The 23,502-nt window shown below is 43.9% G+C and overlaps 1 long non-coding RNA gene across 1 annotated transcript in view; it reads right to left on the bottom strand.

Annotated features, from left to right (window-relative positions):
* Positions 1 to 23,502, bottom strand: part of LOC140718748 (uncharacterized) — a 244,740-nt gene that overhangs the window by 113,729 nt on the left and 107,509 nt on the right. Inside the window, exon 2 of the long non-coding RNA XR_012096778.1 lies at positions 14,596 to 14,683. This is a non-coding gene — a long non-coding RNA (uncharacterized lncRNA). The remainder of the gene's footprint in view (positions 1 to 14,595; positions 14,684 to 23,502) is intronic.

The raw sequence follows: 23,502 nt of genomic DNA, 5'->3' as shown, positions 1-23,502 counted from the left end.
AGTTGGCCCCAGCCATTATCAGCACATCAATGGTCACATAACCAGGATCTGTGATATGCATCATCTGCTCATACAACCATCCACCACCTGCTCCCATGGCTTCATGTAACCCTGATCAGGGGGCTAAGCAGGTGTTATACCTTGCCCAAGGGTGACCTGCAGGCTAGCAGAGGTAAGGAGCATCTTACACTTGTGTTAGTAGAGATGTATCTCCACCCCGTCACCCATATTAAACTATACTTTGGCAATTACTCATGCAACTAACTTAGTTGTTGTATGTGTGGGGAAAAAAAGCTCTCTCATCCTTTGCATCCATAACATGAATCACTAGGATTTGAATCCTTCACCAACATGACAAATGTCATCAGCATTTTAAAGTTTCAATTAACTTATCGTGAGCTCATTCTCAATATGTTCAAAGAAAGTTCACTCAATTTTCTTCATTTTTCTTGAAACCAAATTGTTTTCAGTTGTTCAATATTCAATTTCCAATGTCACACCATCACTGGGCATGTTTTGCTGTTTAACACACCTTTAGTCACTGGGAAATTAAGTTTAAATAACTCTCCACCTAGTTGCATTTGTACATTTAACAAGTATGAAGGGGCTGACAGGTTTCCCTCTCTGTAGACCAAATAAAAGTTAATGACTCAGAAAAGGTCTAAGAAGGTTTGTTTCAAAGCATAAAACTAATTAGCATTACTGCTATTAAACTGAATCTTAAGAAGGTATAATCACCATTTCAGCTCACTAATGGCATGGCTGACCCAAAAGTACCTGATGGATCAATGCTAAAGGGACTATTATTGTGCATCTGACTCAAGGTGTAGTGCAAGAATGGACACCTTCATGACATTTCAAAGAGAATTTACAATGGAACTGAGCCAGAAGAGGAGGCAGGACTGGTAAAGCGGACTAAAGAGGCAGGATTACTAAATCCTGCTCCTAATTCATATCATTTTATGCATTTGACACTACACCACAGCTCACAAGAGACTACTTGATGGAAGACTGCAAACTTCCTATGAAATATGGAGAGGAATGAATTGCCCAGAAACGCAAGTCCAATCTCATCTACTTTTCAGAATATAGTCTACTTATATTAGGAGACTTGAAGAAAGTTTGTGGTCTTTGATCGAGGTCAACTCTGAGCAGGTCAGAAATTAGATAAAATGAACCATATTCTATGTTCAAAACCTCAGATGTGCAGATATTCTATTCTTTACTAAAATGATAAACATCTGATCTTCTTTTAAATTGGAAATTTGAGCCAGTTATTATTTATGTGTAGCTTTTAATTGATTCTAATATATTTCTTTGTTCTACTGTGAATGCCTGCAAGAAAATGAATCTCGGGGTAATACTGTATATGGTGATAAATACATATTTTGATAATAAATTTACTTAGAACATTGAACTTTGAAATTTTTGGAATAATTGAAAAACGTTGACCCTCTGTAAAATGGCTCTTCCACACTGATTATTGTTTTTATCCCATCTCAGTTATGCAGAGACTGAAGATGTTATAATTTATCTCCAACTCTGATTATATTAAACGTTGCTCCTGTACAGGAGCCATTCAAATTAATTTGCCTCAGAATGATCAGAACAATCAATCCCGTCAGCGTGGAGTTGGTACTTGAGCTCTACAGAGCTATGGCACCGCTTCACCCCTCCCCTCCCCAACCTGCTCAACACCCCCCCTCTCCACTCTCCCTTCCCCCGCCACTTCAGAATGAATGGAGTTACAGTATTAACAAGTGACACGCAGAGTATAGTGGTTGGCCCAACGTAGGCTTTTGGAGGCCTGTGGGAACGAGGTACGGCCTACCCATCTCTACAGCTTCCATAACAGTCTCCTCATTGATCTAGGACTAAAGTACCTCTTATCTTTCTAGTGGCACCAACCTACATAAAAGACGAGAAAGGGCCCTCTTACAGAGGTAGATGCAGCTGCATTTTAACAAAACCATTTATTAATCCTCATCTCTAATTAAGAGCCATTTACAGGAAGCATTTTATATAATTGATTTGCTAAATGTTAAAAACCACACTTATTTATATTGACAGCGCAAGACCATATGGGCACACATTAATCATACTTTGTATTGAAAGCAGACTCCACCTTTGAAAAAAAATTATTAAAATAAAAACATTAAAGCATAAGACCATAAGATCATAATATATAGGAGCAGAATCAGGCCATTTAGCCCATTGAGTCTGATCCATCATTCCTTCATGCATGATTTATCATCCCTTTCAACCCCACTCTCCTCCATTCTCCCTGTAATCTTTGATGCCCTTATTAATCAGGAATATATCAACCTCTGCTTTAAATATACCCAATGACTTGGCCTCCACAACCATCTGTGGCAACGAGTTCCACAGATTCTCCACCCTCTGACAAAATAAATTGCTCGTCATCTCTGTTCTAAAGGGACATCCTTGTATTCTGAGGCTGTGCCCTCTGGTCCTATATAAATATTTGTATTTATAAAAAGGTTAAATTAAATAATTAGAGCAAAAATAGAAATAAAAAAGTAATGAGGTAGTGATCTTGGGTTCAACGTCCATTCGTAAATCAAATGGCAGCGGGAAGGAAGCTGTACTTGAATTGCTGTGTGTGTGCCTTCAGGTTTCAATAAGAACAAGGCATGATATGGGTGATGAGTGCCCCTAATGGTGGATGCTGCCTTTTTGAAGTTGTGCTGCTTCAAGATGTCCTGGATACTATGGAGACAAGTGCCCATGACGGATCTGACTAAGTTTACAACTCCCTGCAGTTTATTTCAATCCTGTGTAGCACCCTCTCCACTTCCCTCATTACCAGATCGTGATACAGCCAATTAGAATGCTCTCCATGGTTCATCTGTAGAAATCTGCGAGTAGAATCGTCCCCACTCTGTGACTCGGGAACATCTAGTATTGCAGGAAAGTGGCACTCAAGAGTGGATGTGAAGTCCTTTCTAATAGATTAGTGATTTCCAATGACATTTTTGCATAAGGAGTGGGAATCCCATCATTGACTTGCTTGATTTCCTCCCTCCCTTTCCAAGGGGCAAACACTGAAGGAGGTCTCAGCACTCCTCCCAAATGATACCTGTAAATTGAGTACAGATAGTAGTTGCTGTTGGAATCAGAGTAGTTAACAGACAATTTAGTAAGTCAATTGCCTGCGTACAAGAATTCTTTTCATTAGGGAATAGTAGTCAGTATTCTGAATGTTGACTTGCATTTTCTCTCCAAATTTTAATGTACTGTAATCAGGTATCCTTGTCAGAGCTGAAACCACCCCCCCCCCCCCCCGGTTTCCTTGGCTCCATGAGTCTAGGGAAGACACACTCTAGTCCCACCAAACACGTGAAATTGAGACGGCTCTCCCACCCCAAGCCCTGATTTGTGTGGATGCCGTGTAATTTGCTACCCTGTTACAAATTAGTGCCACGAAATAACAGACAGTACGCTGCATGTGATTAAAGGAATTATATTTATGAATCTTGACTAACGGGTTAGTAAAGAGAATCAAAAAGAAAAGGACCCATTTTAATTCAGCAATCAAATGGGCACAAGTTGGAATTCAACACTTCACCGATATTCACCCACCCTCAATCAATCTCGGCACCTGGCTCCATCGACTCACAGTCCCTCACCGGGTCGAATCCTATCACTGGTTCTCTCCAGTGTCTTCTCCTTTCACCTCTGTGGTGAACTACATATACCTGTCTGGACACGCCCCCTGCTGACTGCTCCTGTGGCTCCTCCCACAGACCCCTGTATAAAGGCGATTGAGGTCTGAGCCCGGCCTCTCTGTCTCCAGGATGTAGTATGGTGGTCAACCACTGCTTGTTCCTTCTTCCAGTCAATAAAAGCCGATATCTCACCTTTACGTCTCAGGGAGAGTTATTGATGGTGCATCAATTTTATTGACTGGAAGTTTTAAAACATGGAAAGCGTTTTACGTCCGGAAAGATTGGATTTGGACCCCCAAGACCCTGAAGCAGCTCTTGCCTTTGAACTCTGGCTTGCATGCTTCCAATCATACCTGGAGGAGGTTAGTGCAACTGAACCTGCTGTTATGCACCGAATTCTCCTCTCGAGGGTCACCCCGAAAGTTTACTCACTTATCAGAGGCCTGCCGACCTACGAAGGGGCACTGGACGCCCTCAAAAGACAGTACCTGCGGCTGGTGAACACCATCTACGCAGGACATCGCTTAGCTACGCGATGGCAGCAGCCTGCAGAGTCGAGCGCCCAGTTTCTCCGAGCCCTACAGACACTCGTCCGAACTTGTGACTGCAAAACTCTCACAGCAGAACAGCATGCGGAGCTCTTGGTACGAGACGCCTTTGTTACAGGAATCAGGTCAGTGTATGTGCGCCAGCGGCTGCTGGAAAATGCCGATCTTACCTTACGCTCAGCGATCAAGACGGCCGACACGCTGGAGGCTGCGCTGCACAACGCTGACGCTGTCCAGCCGCGCGATCCCCCGCCGGTCCCGTGGATGCCTCAGACCCCGCCGCCGCCGGTTCCCATGAGCGAATTCGCCAACGCCGCTGCCAGTCGCGATTCCACGAACACCCTGAACCCGACCACAGCTGCGGCCAGTCAAAAGCCCGTGCAGCGTTACTTCTGCGGACTCGAAAAGCACCCCCGAAAACGCTGCCCGGCCTGAGAAGCGACCTGCTCCTGCTGCGGGAAGAAGGGCCATTTTGCCAAGGTCTGTAAGTCTAAACCACGAGCGGGGTCGGGCAGCGCTGCGTGTGAGGCATGGGGGCCGCCATCTTGCCTGCCCGTCTCATGCGAGGCATGGGGGCCACCATCTTGCATGCCCGGATGGGGGCAGCCATCTTTGTCGGTATCAACATGCCCCGCCCCCGACCCACCGGTGCTTACCGGACACCAAGACGGCAGTTCAACTCTGGCTTCCGTAACCCTCGACCAAAGCGCCCCACACCAGCTTGCAAGGTCAATGATGGACATCCCGGTGGAGGGGCACAGGACTAGCTGCCTGTTTGACACGGGCAGCACTGAGAGTTTTATTGACCCGGACACAGTGCAACGCTGCGGACTCGTGACACAGCCGGTAAGCCAGGGAGTCACCTTGGCTTCTGGGTCGTATTCCACAGACATCCGGGTGGGTTGTGTAGCGACATTGGTGGTGCAGGGCACAGAATATCAGAACTTTGCGCTACTGGTCATGCCTCAACTGTGCGTGCCTGTGCTATTGGGTCTGGACTTCCAGAGCCACCTCGAAAGTGTGACTATGGCATATGATGGGCCCCTCCCACCACTCACTGTCAGGAATCCTCAGTTTGGTGGGACTTCGCCATATACCCCGCTGCTGACCACACACACACATACCGAACCACACGTCCCACCCAGCACCATGCTGACAGCTGTGCTACCGACACCACTTGCAGCCTCTCCACCCTCAAGATCCCTCCCCTGGTCAAGTCTACCACTTTTCCCCTCTCTGCCGAGGCCTGCACGGCCTTCAGCTGCATTAAAGGGGTCATTGCCAAAGCAACGATGCATGCGGTGGACGAGACCATTCCCTTCCAAGTAGAGAGTGACGCCTCCGATTTTGCGCTTGCTGCTACCCTCAATCAGGCAGGCAGGCCAGTAGCATTCTTTTCTCGTACCCTTCAAGGCTCTGAAATTCGGCACTCCGCGGTGGAGAAAGAAGCCCAGGCCATAGTGGAAGCTATTAGGCACTGGAGGCACTATCTCGCCGGCAAAAGGTTCACCTTGCTGACCGACCAGCGCTCGGTTGCGTTCATGTTCAGCAACCAACAGCGGGGCAAAATCAAAAATGATAAAATTTTGCAGTGGAGAATAGAACTCTCCACCTACAACTATGATATCCTGTACCGGCCTGGAAGGCTCAATGAGCCCCCGATGCCCTATCCCAGGGAGTGTGTGCTAGCGCACAGCTCGACCAGCTATACGCCCTCCGTGCACATCTTTGCCATCCGGGGGTCACCCGATTTTACCATTTCGTGAAAGCCCGGAACCTGCCGTACTCCCTGGAGGACATCAGGACGATGACCAGGGACTGCCAAATCTGCGCTGAGTGCAAACCGCACTTCTACCGTCCTGAAACAGTGCAACTTGTCAAGGCCACCCGCCCCTTTGAGCGACTGAGTGTTGACTTTAAGGGCCCCCTTCCCTCCATCGACCACAATGTCTATTTTCTCAATATTATTGACGAGTACTCGCGGTTCCCCTTTGCCATTCCCTGCCCCGACACCTCTACCGCGTCCGTCATAAAAGCCCTGCGCCAGCTCTTCACTCTGTTCGGATATCCCTGCTATATCCACTGTGATAGAGGGTCCTCCTTTATGAGTGACGAGCTGCGCCGGTACCTGCTAGCTAGGGGCATTGCTACTAGTCGGACCACGAGTTATAATCCCCGGGGAAATGGACAGGTGGAGAGGGAGAATGCCACAGTGTGGAAGGCCACACTTTTAGCCCTTAAGTCAAAAGGGTTTCCGGTCTCTCGATGGCAGGAGGTCCTCCCCGAGGCACTCCACTCTATCCGCTCCCTGTTATGTACGTCCACCAATGCCACCCCTCACGAGCGCCTATTCTCTTTTCCCAGGAAGTCTGCCACTGGGACCACCCTACCGGCTTGGCTGACGTCCCCAGGGCCAGTGCTGCTCCGGAAAAATGTGAGGAGCAATAAATACTCCCCACTGGTCGAGAGAGTTCACCTTCTACATGCGAACCCCCAGTATGCCTACGTGGTCTTACCTGATGGCGGGAGGACACGGTCTCCATCCGCGACCTGGCGCCCGCAGGAGCAGCAGATCACTACCCCAAACACTCCACGGTAACTATGAACCCTGTACCTGAGGTGACACCGTTCACACCAAGCCCTACACAGACTCCTCACGACACTCCTATACCGGGCGTCTCGTACGCTTATATACCAGGCGCCTCGCACATGCGTGAGGGATCACTGACGCCTAGTGGGCTGACACCTCCAGTTAGGCCGGAACCAGCACAACCTCCGTCTCCGGTGCAATCACCACCACCGGCACCTGTGCAATCACCACCACCGGCACCTGTGCAATCACCACCACCGGCATCTGTGCAATCACCACCACCGGCACCTGTGCAATCACCACCACCGGCATCTGTGCAATCACCACCGGCACCTGTGCAATCACCACCACCAGCACCTGTGCAATCACCACCACCGGCACCTGTGCAATCACCACCACCGGCATCTGTGCAATCACCACCACCGGCACCTGTGCAATCACCACCACCGGCATCTGTGCAATCACCACCGGCACCTGTGCAATCACCACCACCGGCACCTGTGCAATCACAGCCGGTGCTACGTAGATCGCAGCGACAGATTCGACCACCTGATAGACTTAACCTGTAAATATACTTGTAAGAAACTTCGCCACATGGGGACTCTCTTTTAAAACAAAGTGGGGGTGAATATGGTGAACTACATATACCTGTCTGGACACGCCCCCTGCTGACTGCTCCTGTGTCTCCTCCCACAGACCCCTGTATAAAGGCGATTGAGGTCTGAGCCCGGCCTCTCTGTCTCCAGGATGTAGTATGGTGGTCAACCACTGCTTGTTCCTTCTTCCAGTCAATAAAAGCCGATATCTCGCCTTTATGTCTCAGAGAGAGTTATTGATGGTGCATCAACCTCCCACCAAACAAAAGCCCCAAGACCAACCTTAGTGTCCCACACAAAAAGCCTACCCCCAGTTCCACCACCCTACTCGGACGGCACACATCCATCATCATCCCTCATCTTCAACAATAACCCAAACAGGCTGAAAGCAGAACAGGCTGCTCTTATAGGACTGCTAAATGAAATACCAGTTAAAAAGCATAGCAGTAAAAACGTGAACCACGGCATTACACAACGTTCTACAGAGATTCTTCTACTCATCAGCATCCTAGGAGCCACCTAGCTGAAGCTGATGTGAAAGGAGTAATCCTGGACTCCGCACTCGGTCACATTAGCATTAGCTTTATTTGTCACGTGTACATTGAAACATCGAAGCATGCATTGCTTTATATCAATGACCAACACAGCCCAAGGACAGGGCTGAGGGAAGCCCACATTTGTCACCATCCTTCTGGTGCCAACGTAGCATGCCCACAGCTTACTAACCCAAACCGTACATCCTTGAATGTGGGAGTAAACCAGAGCACCCAGAAGAAAAGGACCCTGTGATGATGGGGAGACATACAAACTCCTTACAGGAAGCGGAAGGAATTTAACTTTGATCTAAAAGCAGGTGCTGTAAGCATTATGCTAAACACTACACTGCCATGAGGACAAAAGAGTCAAAGTTTTCCCGATGTAAATATTTTGATGACAAGGAGGAATAACGAGAGCCAAAATTGCTTTCAATAGATTTTTCTTTAAAGCTTTGTACAAGCTGATAACCTTATCCAGCCATAATAAACTAAGCAGCTGCCATGGAATTACATTAAACGTACATATTGCTGAGTACCAAAACAGTCAATATATTCAAAGTAATGACTGTAGTGGGCTTAGGGCAGGAACATTTAAGGAACAGCTGAATCATTACACAAATTTTATGTTATAAAGGGTTTATATATACTTACTCTAACCTCTCATTCCCGATTTGTTCCTATGTTTTATGAATTGGAACTGCTAGTTAGAAACAGCTATTTCGTTCAACAATTCCCTTTTTAGTAACATCATTAATGAGGTGTGCAAACCATCATACCATTCTCCATGTCACTGGAGAATGTGTTTTTCCACACAGAAAACCTGGGAGAGACTAGAAAGAGTAGAGAGACACAGTGAAAGTGACGAGCAGGACATACCACAATGCTCAAAATACTTGGTCAATCTGTAGTCTATACCTTCCCATCTAATCCTTATCCTGGCAGTGCTACGACATCCTTTAAGAGGAGAGTTGATTCGTGTTTGGTGTAGAGAATCTCTCCTCATTACTACCATCAGGGAAGAGGACAGGAGCCTGAAAGTGCACACTCAACGTTTTAAGAACAGCTTCTTCCCCTCCACCATCAGTTTTCTGAACGCCCCATGAACCCATGAGCTCCACCTCATTATTTTGATAATTTTTACACTAGTTATTTATTTTAGACCTTAAGACCATAAGATATAGGAGCAGAATTAAGCCATTTGGCCCAATGAGTCTGCTCTCCCATTTCATCATGGCTGATCCATTTTCTCTCTCAGTCCCAATCTCCTGCTTTCTACCCATATCCCTTCATGCCCTGGCTACTCAAGAATCCAGTAACCTCTGCCTTGAATATATCTAATTTCATATATTCTTGTTTAAATTTATAGTATTTTTATGTATTGCACTGTATTGTTGCTGCAAAAGAACAAGTTTCATGACATACAGTATGTCAGTGACAATAAGACTGATTTTTGAGAAAGACACGGGGCTGCGACAACAGACAGAGCAAATCTATAGTTACCATTTTCTCTAAAATAGAAATGCAAAATGCTAGAAACACTCAGCAGATCAGGCAGCATCTGTGGAAGAAAAAGAAGAGTTCAAGTTTCAGGTAGAAGATTCTTCATAAGAACTAGGAATGTGAAAAAAACAACGCATGTTAAATGTCAGACGAACTCAGCAGGTCAGGCAGCAACAACAGAGAGGAATAAACAGTCATTGTTTTGAGCCAAAATCTTTCATCAGGAGAAATCAAGTTGGTTTTAATTGCCATGGAGAGGAAATGCAAAATTATGAGGGGCGTAGATGAGATAGATGGTAGGAAACGTTCCCAGTATCAGAGGACAAAGATTTAGGGTATGCAATTGGAGAGCTGAGGAAGAGCTCTTCCACTCAGGGTGAACAGAATCTGGAGCGAATTCATTGGATATTGAAGGTAGTATTGTGATATTTAAGAAGTATCTGGGGGAGCACAATTAAATTGCAAAGGGATAGAAAGTTATAGAGCAAGTGCTGGTAAATTGGAATAGTCCAATTGGATACTTGGTCAACAGACAAGGTGGGCTTTTTACTTCTACTTCTCTATGAGACTGTGGGAGGGATAGACAGGTCAAAGAGATTATTTCTGACAGGAAGAGGCAAGTTACCAAATTAACCCATAGGCTTCTTGAGCTGGTTAATGGATTAATAAGAAAGGATGGAAAGAATGAGAAAACATATCAAGGGCCACTTAAAATGATTTTTTTCCCTCCAAGTTCATGATTTTTATTAGGACACCAAGTGGTCACTATCACTATATAAAGCATACATTTAGCATATCAAAGGAGTTTATAAAGCAGTTAAGTGAATAATCTTTTAACATTGAGCAAAATAATTATTTTTATTTGAAAATGTTACACCATTCATTTTAATTTATCTTAAAATCTCTATGAAAAATATAATATTACCAATCTTTTATGATGAGGAACCTATGGTTTCCTTGTGTGATTTGACATATTTTAAAGCAATCTGTACATTGCTTAATGAAGGTAAAAAAAAAAAAACCCTGAACTAATTCAAAAACTAACTAGATGCTGCATTGTGGCGCATGGGACAGGGGGAGGAATTTCTGGATGGTTGTACCAGGAATTCCAGAACAAATCCTCGTGGAACTTCATTTTTTTTTTCTCAGAGGAAGCATTTTCCTTTAATTACCATCTACTGTCTCCTCATACTGAGCCAAGTCTCAATCCACCCAGCCAATGTGTCAATTATTCCATGATCTTTAATCTCCTTTATCGGCTTCACATGAGGCATTTTATGGAAAATCTCTAGAATATCCAAAGCACATTATCCTCTTGCACTCCTTAGATTACTTCAGACATAAGACATAAGAGCAACATTAGACAATTTGGCCCATTGACTCTGTTCCACCATTAGATGATGGCTGATTGATTTTCCCTCTCAACTTCATTCTTCTGCCTTCTCCCTGTAGCTTTTGATGCCCTTATTAATTAAGAATTCATTAACCTCTGTGTTAAATATACCCAGTGACTTGGCTTCCACATCCATTTGTGGCAATGAATTCCACAAATATACCACCTTCTGGCTAAAGAAATTCCTCCTCATCTCTGTTTTGATTGGACATCCTTCTATTCTGAGGCTGTAGACTTCCCTAATATAGGAAGCATCCTCTCCACATCCACTGTATCTACCAGTATTTGATAGGTTTCAATGAGATCCCCTTCATTCTTCTGAAATCCAGCAGGTTTACCTCATGTACTGTCAACCTTTCACTGTATGAATTATAAACACAAACTAATTGCTCTAGCTAGATAACTATTTTCTTTAGATCCTCTCTTAAAGCATCCCTGCATTATAGAATGCCTTAAAGCAGTTTTCCTACTGTGGCTGGTAAGCACAATACATTTATCCAAGGCCAAACCATAGATAAACTATTCTGACTCTTTTAAGCTTGCAAGATTTAAACTCTTGATAAAAGATGCATCCCACAATATTTTCTATTGCTGGAGATGATACTCTGAAATCAGCACAGCATGATTGTCTTTCTTTATTTCTTTGTTAAATGTGACAGAAATTACATAATAGACTCATCACAAAACATATGGAATTATCTTGTAATTACAGTACCAATATAGACCACCTAAGCTTATATTGGTGTTTATAACTCCACAAGAACAGGGAAGTAACTGGGAATCTTTCAGCAGGTGAATCACCTGCTGACTCCATGAAGTCTTCCCAGCATTTACGAGGCACAAGTCAGATGTGTTGTGGAATACTTTCAAGCTGCCTGATGAGTACTGTTTGGTGGCAGGGTGAAGATACATCTCTACCAAAGGAGGTGTAAGGCATTTTTCCCTGCCACCAGCCTGCAGGATGCCCTTGGGCAAGCGGTAGTACCTGCTTAGCCTCCCAATGAGGGTCATGTGAAGCTATGGGAGCAGGTGGTGGATGGCCGTATGAGCAGCAGGTCCATATCACAAGTCCTGGTTATGTGACCACTGACACCAGGCAGCCAATCTCTGAAGAGTATTGATAATGGCTGGTGTCACCCGTCTTGTAAAGACACTGTCCAGAAAAAGGCAATGGCAAACCAGTTCTGTAGAAAAATTTGCCAAGAACAGTCATGGTCAAGACCATGGTCACCCACATCATATGACAATGGCACATAATGAATGAATAAATGATGAGTGCTGTTCCAACTAGGTATACCCGAAGAGTCTTAGGACAAAGAAACCCCACTTATGACACTCCATCTAACACATAAAAATCTTCCTTCATTCTGCCCATGCCATGCTGCAATGCATTGTATATATTGTCCTTGAAGCAGGTGAGGCCACATTTAAAGTGAACTGCAGCAGTAGGCAAAGGAATCCTCCAAGCCCCACAACTCTATCACCGCAATTAGGCCAGCAGGTGCAGGACTATGTGACCACCAGCAGGTCCTCCTCTAACTGATATATCGTGCTTTTGAGATAGTTACCTATTCCTTATTTCCTTCCTAAATGCCGAAGATCTCTCTTAACCAACACACCAGAACACCTCTATTACAGTAAATAGCTTGAAGCAGTTCAGGAAGATACACAATTATTTTCAGCAGAGCATTTAGGGACCGACAGTGAACAACAATCTTATCCATATTCATTCATGCCTACATCTTATAAATGAATGAGAAAAAAACACACAAGCAAATCCTAAACACAAGCGATTTTGCAGATACTGGAAACCTAGAGCAACACACATAAAATACTGGGGGAGCTCAGCAGGTCAGACAGCATCTATGGAGAGTCAATGTTTCAGACTGAGTCTCTTCAGCAGGGCTGGAAAGGAAGGGGGAAGACACCAGAATAAGAAGGTGGGGGGATTGGGGGGGAGGAAGTGAGAGGAGTACAAACTGGCAAGTGATAAGTGAAACCAGGTGGGAGTGAAGTTGGGTGGGTGGGGGGGAAGGGGAGAATGAAGTGAGAATGAAGTGAAGGGAGGTGATAGGTGGAAGAGATAAAGGGCTGAAGAAGAAGGAATCTGATAGGAGAGGTGCAGTGTACCATGGAAACAAGGGAAGGAGGTGGGACACCAGAGTGGTCTGAGGAGAACAGAAAGGATAAGAGGGGAGACAGAATGGGAAATGGAAAAAGGGAAAAGAGGCAGAGAGAGATTGATGTTTACGCTGTCAGGTTGCAGGCTGTCTACGAGGAATATGAGGTGTTGCTCCTCTAACCTGAATGTGTCCTCAATGTGGCAGTAGAAGAGGCCATGGATCAGCATGTCAGAAAGCGAATGTGAAATCAAATTAAAATAGGTGGCCACCAGGAAATCCCTCTTCTATGTACTTTTATTTCAACCATTTATCTAACCTTTTTGTGAGCGTTGACATGGTTTCTCCTATAATCAGTAGTACTAATACAGTAATGCCATAGTTTCACAACCCTCTCTATTTCTCTTACTCAAATGTAAATTCCTGACATTGCATGTTATGTGTATGTTCACTTAATCCAAATTGATCAGCCTGGCACCATAGTGTTTGGTAAGATTTTAAAAATAGTAGTAATATATTGTATCCAGAACAATATACTGTATTCAATACAGATAAAACATATAATTAACCAATATACAGTACACTACATTTTACAAACAAGAGAAAATCTGCAGATGCTGGAAAATCTGAGCAACACACTCAAAATACTGGAAGAACTCAGCAGGCCAGTCAGCATCTATGGAAAAAAGTACAGTTGACGTTTTGGGCCAAAACCCTTTGGCAGGATCCACCACCAGGAAGACCTCAAAGCTCTCCATTTCTTCCGGGACACCAGACCCAACCAGTTCCCCTCCACCACCACCCTCCTCCACCTAGCGGAACTTGTCCTCACTCTAAATAATTTCTCCTTTGGGTCCTCCCACTGCCTTCAAACAAAAGGGGTAAAAATAACACCTCACCCGCTCTTGATATTTTCAAGGATTTTAGGTTCCCTGGCCCCCATCGTTTTATTTTCATTATGGATGTCCAGTCACTATACACCTCCATCCACCACCAGGAAGGCCTCAAAGCTCTCCATTTCTTTCTGGTCACCAGACTCAACCAGTTCCCCTCCACCACCACCCTCCTCCGCCTAGTGGAACTTGTCCTCACTCTAAGTAATCTCTCCTTTGGGTCCTCCCACTTCTTTCGAACAAAAAGGGTAGCCACAGGCACTCACATGGGTCCCAGCTGCGCTTGCCTGTTTGTCGGCTACGTGGAACAGTCTATGTTACAAGCCTACACTGGGGACCGTCCTGCACTTTTCCTACACTACACTACATTTTATATGGGAAGTCAAGAACAAAAGTATTATTTTAATCAACCCAGCATCCAGCTCTGCTCAGTGGAAAACCTACAATCAGTGGCCACTTTATTAAGTACGTACATGTATTCCTGTACTTAATTATTCGTAATCCTTCTGTACTTAATAAAATGGCCACTGATTGTATGTACCACATGCATGTGGAAACAAGGATTTGGTCATTTCCAAGGAAAGTGTGACTGACATATGGTAGATTCAGCAAACTGAAGTATCAGCACAGTTCAATCTGACAGCTGACATGCAGATTGACAGCAGACAAAGACCCATAAAAAAACAGCCACAATACCAGCAACAGAAGAGTATTGAATATAACAGCTTACCCCGCCGCAAGGTGGAAGTGCATAAACATGAATTTTTCACCAGTAATTCCAACGGGACTTTCAACTTCACTGCTTGCTGTAATTCCACCTGGGAGAAGAATACAGGTAAATATGAACTTCATACAATTTAGCTTTAATTTTGTTTTAGAAAAAGTCCCCATTCCCTACACTCTGTGCATGCATTTGTGGTACTGTTGAAGGAAATACCAAAAGTAGGTGTAGAGGGAAACAGAGTCAACAAGTCAACAAGGAGATATGCACTCGTCTAGACATACACATAGAGGCTGGAAGAGACAGAGACAAGGGAATTGACAACTGAGAGACAGAAATAGATAGAGACAGCAAGAAAGATGCAAAAAGAAACACCACCACAAAATGTTGGAGGAACTCGGCAGGTCAGGCAGCATCTATGGAAAGGAATAAGCAGTCGATGTTTCCGGTCGAGACACTTCATCAGGACTGGAAAGGAAGGGGGAAGAAGCCAGAATAAGAAGGTGGGGGGGGGAGGGGAAGAAGTACAAGCTAGAAGGTGACAGGAGAAGCCAAGTGGGTGGGAGGTGATAGGAGAGGATAGTGAACCATGGGAGAAAGGGATGGAGGAGGAGTGCCAGGAGGAGATGGTAGTCCAGAGAGAAGAGAAGAGGTAAGAGGGGACCAGAGTGCGGAATTTAGGAAGATGGAAGAGGGAGGGGGGAAAATTACCAGGAGTTGGAAAATCAATGTTCATGCCATCAGGTTGGAAGCTACCTAGAAGGAATATGACATATGGCTCCTCCAACCTGAGAGTAGCCTCATCATGGCTGAAGCGGAGGCCATGGTCTAACACATCAAAACAGGACTGTCGATGGCAAAGTTGGAAAACCACAGTAATACACACAAAATGCTGGAGGAACTCAGCAGGTCAGTATTATGGCCAAGACCTTTCATTAGGACTGATGAAAAGATGCAAAGAGATATGGAGACATGTAAGTTAGAAAAAGGTAGAGTGTGTCAATGACTGACTATAGTTATTATATATAATAACCAATATAATGGAGAAAATGATTGACCAATAAGAGAGGAACATCATCCCAACCCCAGATGACATACTGTAGTATCAGTGACCTATCAATACCTGAAATTGAGCATTTGTTAAACATAAAACATTAACAAATTTAAATGCAAGTTTCAGTGGAAGGACTGATCATTTCCCTCCATAGATGCAGCCTGGCCTTCAGAGTCTCTCTATCGTTTTGTTTTGTTTACTCTAGATTCTAAATATTAAAGAGAAAGATTAGCTTTACTTGTCATGTAAACTTCAAAACATCTAGTGAAATGCGTCTCTTGTGTCAATGAGCAAGGATATATTGAGGGAGCCCCATAAGTCTCGACATGCTTCTGGCGCCAACATAGCATGTCTGCAGCTTAATAAAAATAGCCTGTAAAGCCCAGGGGAAACATATAGAGTCAAGGGGAGAGCATACAAACCTCTTAAACATACCAGTGAGAATTGAAACCTGATCAGTTATCACTGGCTCTATAAAGCATTGCTTTACGCTACTATGAAAATGTCCAGCATCTCTTCTGCCATATAGACCTGTTACTAGCTTTTTCACAGTGGAACTTTGCATTGCAATTTTCCTACTGACTAAAAACAATGCATTTTCCTTTTTGCTATAAATTACAGGAAGAAAAGTACTGAAATAAAATTGCAAATCCTGGAATCTAAAACAAGAACAGAATTGCCGGGATGTCAACTTGTCAAACAGTGCCTGTGGACTGAGAACCCAGTTAACATTTCAAGTCAGGAACTTGTCCAGTTTACACCTTACAATTCTCCAATTAATCTCTGCTCATAAATAAATACCCTGTTTATGAAATAATATCCTCTAGAGTTCTAGAGCACAGCTGCACACCAAAGGTGATGTCACCCTTTCAGAAATTAATTTTAACAATAATATAAAGGTGCACGAGTTGGATTCACTTTTACTTTGAGAGCAATAAAATGATCTGATAAATGTCTTTGGATTCCATGTCAACCTACTTTGGCCAGCCTTAAGACTATCTATTGGATGTGAGACAGAGAGCATGATAATTTACATCAGATTGCCACTGTCACAACATTGCACTATGAACTTTGCAGAATTATTCTGCAAAGCACTGGATGTGAAAGGATCAATCACAAGCACAAGAAAGTCTGCAGATGCTGGAACTCCAAACCAACACACAGAAAACACCAATGGCCTCCTCTTGCACCAAAATTAGGTCATTCTCTGGGTGAAGGAGCAACATATTATATTCCATCTGGGTACCTCCAACCTGATGGTATGAATATTGATTTCTCCTTTCAAGGAACAAATTTCCTCCATTTCCCACTCTGACCTTTCACTTCCTGTCATCTGTCTATTACTTCTCCCTGGATCCCCTCCTACTTCCCTCTTTCCACTCTCTCCTCCTATCAGATTCTTTCTTCTCCAGCTCTTGACCCTCCTACCTTCCTGGCTTCACCTATCACCTTCTGTCCCCTCTTTCCCCTCCCCCCACTTTTATATCCAGGTATCTTTCCCCCTCCTCCTCAGACCCAAAACGTTGACTGTTTATTCTTCTCCATTGATGCTGTCTGACCTGCTGAGCTCCTCCAGTGTTTTGGATATGGAAGAGATTGGTAAGGCAGGTGAGAAGCTGCTTCTTTTCATCTTCATTTGGAAAGCCTTCCATTGGCTCATACCACCCCCTTCTCTGCAAAGTGCTCCAAACTGATCTTCTGAAATCTCTGCATTTCGTCAATATTGGTGGCTTTTATGTACCCTACCTTCTTTGAGCTGAAATGTTTCGAGCTTATGATCATTTCCTCTGAGACTTTCAAATTTCATAGTCAAAGGAAATTTATAATCAAAGGATGTATATATGCTACCATAGATTCATAAAATGCTGGAGGAACTCAGTGGGTCAGGCAGCATCTATGGAAATAACACATAGTCGTTCTTCAGGGTGAGACCCTTCATTGGGACCGGAGAAGATGCCAGAATAAGAAGCTGGGGGGAGGAGAAGGAGGTCAAGCTATAAGGTGATAGGTGAAGCCAGGTGGGTGGGGGAGGAGGGTTGAAGTAAGAAGCAGGGAGGTGATAGATGGAAAAGGTAATAGGAGAGAAGAGGAGAGAGGACCGTGGGAGAAAGGGAAGGAAGAAGGGCACCAGCGGGAGGTGATAGGCAGGTGAGGAGAAGAGAAGAGGTTATGAGGAAAGTCAGAATGGGGAATTGAAGAAGAGGGAAAGGGCGGGGGATAAAGCCAATTGATGTTTGGCGCTAAATTTAAGCAACTTACTTAGTCCATCGAGAGGAACAAAAGGCAAAGGTGATGAAGTTGACGAGCTCAGCATGGTAGAAGAAGCAACACCAATGAGGTTATCTAAACAGGTGCCCATGGCTACACCTTAAGATTGGAGAAAGTGGGAGGACCTGACCAGTTCCCCTCCACCACCACATTCCTAGTCAGGTGGAACTGGTCCCCACCCTCAACAACTTCTCTTACGGCTCCTCCCACTTTCTCCAAACTTGCACCCACTGTCTTTTCGTTGGCTATGTGACAAAGTCCATGTTCCATCCTTCCATGGTAATGCTCACCAAATCTTTCAGCACTACAGGGATGACTACATTGGTGTTCCTTCATGTCCCCATGCTGAGCTCATCAATTTTAATCAACTTTGCCTCCAACTTGTACCCTGATCTTAAATTCATGTTCAATTTCTGACACTACTCTACCCTTTCTTGACCTCTCTATCTCCATCTCTATCAATTCCCACAGCTATCTTGACTATACCTCTTTACACACAGTCTCATGTAAAAATGCCATTCCCTTTTCTCAGTTCCTTCGTCTCCACCGCTTCTGCTCCCAGGCTGAGGCTTTCCTTTCCAGCACACCGAGAAGTCCTCCTTCTTCAAAGAATGGGTTTCCCTTCCTCCACCTTCTTCCTCACCCACATCTCCTCCATTTCCCAGACATTTGCATTCACTTGAACTTCCTGCCATATTAACAGAGATAGAGTTCCTCTTGTCCTCACCTACCACCCAGTGAGCCTCCTCTCCTGTCAGATTCCTTCTTCTCCAGCCTTTTCCCTTTTCCACCTCTCACCTCTCAGCTTCTTACTTCATTCCCCACCCCCTTCTAACCACCTGACTTTACCTATCATTTTCCAGCTTGTCCTCCTTCCCCTCCTCCCACCTTCTTATTCTGGCATCTTCCCCCTTCCTTTCCAGTCCCGATGAAGGTTCTCGGCCTGAAAGGTTGACTGTTTATTCATTTCCATAGATACTGCCTGACCTGTTGACTTCCTCCAGCATTTTGTGTGTGTTGTTCTGTGTTTCCAGCATCTGCAGAATCCCTTGTGTATTTTACCATATACTGCCTCAAGATTTATTTGTTTTTGCAGGCATTTACAGGAATACAATAGATATGCCATACATAAACATATACTAATAAACAACAAAATAAGACAAACTATGCAAATAAAATAATACTAAGAACATGAGTTTGGCCTGTCCCCTAAAACCCTCACTAATTTTTATAGATGCACCGTAGAAAGCATTCTTCTAGGGTGCATCACAACCTGGTATGGAAGTTGTCCTGTCCAAGACCGGAAAAAGCTGCAGAAGACTGTGAACATAGCCCAGCACATCACACAGACCAATCTTCCATCCTTGGACTCACTTTACACCGCACACTGTCAGAGCAGTGCTGCCAGTATAATCAAGGACACAACCCACCCAGCCAACACGCTTTTTGTCCCTCTTCCCTCCGGGAGCAGGTTCAGAAGCTTGAAGATTTTTATGGCCAGATTTGGGAACAGCTTCTTTCCAACTATGATAAGACTGCTGAACCGTACCTTCTAAATATCCGGACCTGACTTGCACTACCTTACTTTCCCTTTTCTATTTTCCAATTATGATTTATAATTTAAATTTTTATAATATTTACTTTGATTTGTACTTCAGGGAGTGTGAAGCGCAGAATCAAATATCGCTGTGGTGATTGTACGCTCTAGTATCAATTGTCTGGTGACAATAAAGTAAAGTGTCCTTGAAGGTGAGTCTGTAGGCCATAGAATCATTTCAGAGTTATTGTGAGTGAAGTTATCCACTCTGGTTGAGGGGTAATAACTTTTCCTGAACCTGGTGGTGTGAGACCTAAAGCTCCTGGTTGATGGTTGAAACGAGAAGAGAGCATGTCCTGTATGGTGGTGTCCTTGATAATGGATGGTACTTTCTTGTAGTGGCACTCCATGTGGTAGTACTCAATGGTGAGGAGGGTTTTGCCTGTGGTGAAAGGACTACCACTTCTGTGTTGATTTTGGCTGAACTGTACCCTTTTCAACAAGACTAGAGTACTTCCAAATGTCTCCTATCTCAGCACTGTGAACAAATTCCTTGAGTCTGTTCCTCAGAATTACATTGAACATCGAACTGTACAGTACAGGATCAGGCATTTTGGCCCCTGGTGTTGTACCAAACTAATTAAATTAGTAATCAAAATTCTCAGAACATTCAAATGCAATGTACATTTACTTTAACCTATACCTGATGAGGAAATCCTAGAGGCAGAGCAGAAAGACCTTTATCAATATTCAAAACAAGTGCGGGGTGTGTTTAATGAATCAAGTTGCTAAAAAAATGCAGGCTATGAACATCTAAAACTTGGCTGGGGGCGCCCCAATTTGGGTTGCAGAAGGAGGAGGGCTGGGCATTGGCTATCCCAGAGCTACAGAAATGCCAGCAAAAACCCAAAAGACCTCATCCCAGGGAGAGAACGGATCTTCACCTAGCTACACCTGGGAATGTCTGGCTCAAGACAGAGGGCTCTGGTGAGCTTCTTTCGGCTGCCTATGCCCCAGTAAGGGCAATGGGCTTCACGAAGCAAGTAAGTATGAGCATGTATAAAAATATTGAGCAGATCAATACCTCCCTTTAAACCACATGCAAATGAATTGTTTTATTCAACACTGATAGGTTAACGGGAGTTGTTAAACTGCAATGAAACATAAATCAAAATATGCTTTTGCTTTCCTTTACACCAGCCCATATGTCTGCTGAGAAAAGCTTCTGAACCGTCACTTCAGTAAATAATATTTTCTACCCAATTGGTTCTTCCTTGCTATACTTCTGAAAACAGTCTGATCAGCAGCAGAGTGAACAGCACAAAAACTGAGCAAAAGCAATCAGTCTCTCACATACTAAATCGGTTTCTAGCCTGATTCCCATGGGCCAGCAAACCTGCTTCCACACTTAAACTACAATTTTACTTCTCCAAATTGAAGTGAGCAAGAATTTTTTTTAAAAATTATGCTGCTTAATGCTTTATGATGAAGTCTGTTGCAAACTGAGTTTCTCATGCAGTGTTTTTTTTCTGGCTGGTTGTCGCAGGGTGACCTCTGCTTCGCTGAGAGAGGGAGGCTGCAACATGGTCACAATTAACTAGTCAAGCACTTCATCGTCACTAGAGCAGAATGCCTACTCCGCCTTCCTTTTATCCTTGTGCACACTTGGTCACCTCTTAAATGAAACCTCACTAAAATCCTACTGATCAACGAAATGGTCACTTCCATAATTCACCCAAAGCTTTCCTCAGGAGGCGTCGGTAATCATGTATGCCTCAGTATCTTCGTTTTTACTTTTCTTTCTCAAAACTTCAAATTTCTGCCATTTTTCACACCTGCCTTTTTCTCCTTTTTTTCTGCAGTACAGTCTTCTTCTTTTGTTGCATCCTTAGTGCTTTGAAATTAAAACTGATCTCACTATCTCCTTATAGTCTCCAAAACAGCACAACTTGTCAATAGTTCAACGTGAAGCTTAACAGTCCAAAATAGCCAGGATACATTCCTATTGCATTAGAAAATGTATTTTTATTCCCCGTGTTAACTTTTAACACAATTAATTTCAACATTTTGGATTCTATTATATTTCAGCTGTATGTGGCCGAGTTGATTTCAACTGTGCCTTTGTTTTTTTGCATGAAGGGCTTGGTTTTTGCACAGTCTTTTTTCACTGTACGGTGCCATCTTATGCATAATTTATGTATAATTTATAGTCTCTATGTTGATGATATCCACCGGCCTGTGAATCCGCTGCAAACAAGTTTTTAATTGTACTGTACTTCATCGCACTTGTTCACATGACAGTTACTTTGACCTGACTTCAGTTTGAGCCACAACAGAGGGAGATTGAAAATCTAGTGGAACGCTGCCATAACATCAACCTCCTGCTCATAGTCTGCAAATCCAAAGAGCGGATTATTGACTACAAGAGGAAGAAGCTGGAGGTCCATGAATCAGTCCTCCTTAGAGGGTTGGCGGTGGAGAGGTTCAGTATCTTTAAATCCTTGGTGTTGCCATATCAGAGGATTTGCCCTGCCCTCATGTACGTACCAAAGAAGGCACAAGAGCGCAGTACTCTTAGACATAAGAGGTACTGCAGATGCTGGAAATCTAGAGCAATACGCACAAAGTGTTGGAGGAGCTCAGCAGGTCAGGCAGCATTTAAGGATGAGAAGAAGCAGCTGATGTTTCGGGCCAGAACTCTTCATCACATCGGGTCGTGATGAAGGGTCTCGGCCGAAATATCAACTGTTTATTTCCATCCATAAAAGCAGCCTGACCTGCTGAGCTCCTCCAGCACATGATGTTTCGAAGTACAGTACCTCTGCTTTCTTAGATAGATTACATAGATTCAGCATGTCATCTAAGACTTTGACCAACTTCTTCAGATGCTCAGTGGAGAGTATCCTGACTGGTTGCATTGTGGACTGGTATAGAAACCCCAATGCCCAGAAACAGATACAGCCCAGTCCATCACTCAAGATACCATCTCCCTATCATATCAGATTTCAGACAAAACAAGATAGGTACCTGGTAAAACATTTGTCTTCATCATCAGCAGCCATTAGTTTTTACTGGAAAGATTGAGGTATGATGACTTCCTCATTGGAAATCCAGCTCAACAACTTACGGTCATTATGGACTCAAACCTGCGTGATGTTTGTTTATTTATTTGTTTGTTTGTTTATTATTGAGCTACAGCACATAACAGGCTCTTTGGGCCCTTCAAGCTGTGCTGCCCTGCAATCCCCCAATCTAATCCTACCCTAAACATGGGACAATTTACAATGACCAACTAACCTTTAGACTGTTTGAGGAAAGTGGAGCACCTGCGTGATCATGGGGAGAACGTACAAACTCATTACAGGCAGCAGCGGGATTTGAACTCCGGTCGCTGATATTGTAAAGCATTGTGCTAACCGTGCTGCCCCCAAGTATACTCATCAAGTATAGATGAGCTTGAATAATTATGGCTCCAATTGAGGAGACTGAGTGTTATTACAGATGATGCTTGAAAACTAGTATTAAAAATGAATGTAATATTCCTTAAACATATGTTTCAGCTGGGTCTATTAGTCACTGATGGCATAAGCCATATATTTGTTGGTTGAATGGACAATCTTTTGTATATAGAGTAGCTGCTGGCTTGAATTCAACTTTCTGTCCTATTTATAGTAGAACAGGTCTGCGTGTACCAGAATAGAGCTTTGGACAATTCCATAGTGACGAATGTCAACAATGAGTAGAAACACCGTGGTACTTGCAAGGATATGTTTTCTAAGATATTCAGAGAGAGGAGATGAAGCAAGTCATGGAAAGGGATTAGCACAAGAGATTAGGCAGGAGTCATTTAGTTATCCACCCCTGTGTTTACAAGTCAGTGATTTTCTTTGAGTGGGTGGGTGGAGAGTTCAGTTCAGATAGTAGCCTGATCTGGCTGTGAAATCCAACTAAAATCAACATGCATGACAGTCTTTTTTTGTGTGCATCAGTAATTGATTTATTCAGATGGATTTGCTTCCAGTGGGACAGAAAGCCACAGCATAAGGGAATGAACGGA

The sequence above is a fragment of the Hemitrygon akajei genome, chromosome 30 (genome assembly GCF_048418815.1).
Source record: "Hemitrygon akajei chromosome 30, sHemAka1.3, whole genome shotgun sequence".
In the NCBI taxonomy this organism is placed as follows: Eukaryota; Metazoa; Chordata; class Chondrichthyes; order Myliobatiformes; family Dasyatidae; genus Hemitrygon; species Hemitrygon akajei.
This window is presented reverse-complemented; position numbering and strand designations above follow the sequence as displayed.